The sequence below is a fragment of the Cupressus sempervirens genome, chromosome 11, assembly GCF_028749045.1.
Source record: "Cupressus sempervirens isolate cs-2001-9-10 chromosome 11, ASM2874904v1, whole genome shotgun sequence".
NCBI classification, from domain to species: Eukaryota; Viridiplantae; Streptophyta; class Pinopsida; order Cupressales; family Cupressaceae; genus Cupressus; species Cupressus sempervirens.
This window is the reverse complement of record NC_143128.1, coordinates 526,097,191-526,098,467: the sequence shown is the minus strand read 5'-3', so window position 1 is coordinate 526,098,467 and position 1,277 is coordinate 526,097,191. Positions and strand designations below refer to the sequence as shown.

Below are 1,277 nucleotides of genomic sequence, written 5' to 3'. Positions count from 1 at the left end.
TTAACTATTTTCATTTTCTGACCTCCTCCTAAATGCATCAATTTCATCTCCCTTTTCTTTGAATGGATCAATTTTCTCCATTTCATATCTAGAATCTGATATTAAATCTCTGTTAGCATGTAGAGAATATGAACTATAGTACTTATGTTCTATATTAGGCAAGGCAGTAACTTTCTTGTCTAGCTCCTTAGATGGGTTTTCTATTTTCTTCTTTTGCTTTTCGTCATCTTCATACTTTATCAATTGTCAATGTAGAATCAACAGCTGAACTAAAGCTTTTAATGGTCTCAGAGGGAACCTTGTCTGGTTATTTTGAAATTACCATTCCCCACAGAGAGCATAAATGGTGGATGGTTTCCTTATTCTCTTTCTACTTCATTTCCAAGATGGAGACTAGGCCACACCCATTCATGGAGATGGTTATCACTGGGATAAATGAATATTGAAGTTGTTGGACCACTGGCGTATTTAATGCCTACCCTCCAATGACTAAAACCCTACAGAGCTTGTTATTAACATTGTTATTCCACACATTTCCACTGCTCAATAAAAGTGTATGATGAGAACCCACTGTAGATGAATTTGGAACACCAAATGCGACCTTACGTTCCAACACATACACAAATGCATCCCAGCTCTCTGGAATATCGTGATGAAGTACAACATCTGCATCTGTTTCAAAATCTCCAGGAAATTCAATGCCCAATACATTGTGGGAATTCTAGTACAAATAAGAGATTCCATACCCAAAGCTTCTCCTGGTATGCCAGACACCTTCACCCCATATTTCCCAACTTTGGGCACATCTTTCCCCTTAGCTTCTTGATATTTTGGCTCAATCATGATCACCACAAAAGAAATACACGTATAAACATGAAAGTATTATTATTAAGGAAAAGTTGTTACTTGATATTCTACAATTTTGAGTTGAGAAGGCACTCCCATCTTGTCTTTAGCAGCAATAATACCCACAACTACAAACCATGTTGTGATCCTGGTACAGCTGGCACTTTAGAGTAGACTATACCCCAGCCTGTCATCATCCACTACACAGTACATTGCAATAAAAACCCTAGTACATGACCATCACAAGTTTTCTACAACAAATATGATGGGATTTTAACAAGAGAAAACACACTTTTTATGATTAAAAAACTCATGAATTTCTGCTAGTAAAGCCATACTCTCTCAAGATTAACGATCTCAATCTCACTGATACTTATCACTTGGAAAGGTGGCTCTACCAACTCCACCAAACAGTTAACTGTGGGAACAAA

At 37.1% G+C, this 1,277-nt stretch overlaps 1 pseudogene; it reads right to left on the bottom strand.

Moving 5' to 3' along the window:
- Positions 1–475: 475 nt before the first annotated feature.
- On the bottom strand, positions 476–843 carry LOC149530680 (pirin-like protein pseudogene; annotated as a pseudogene).
- Positions 844–1,277: the final 434 nt, after the last annotated feature.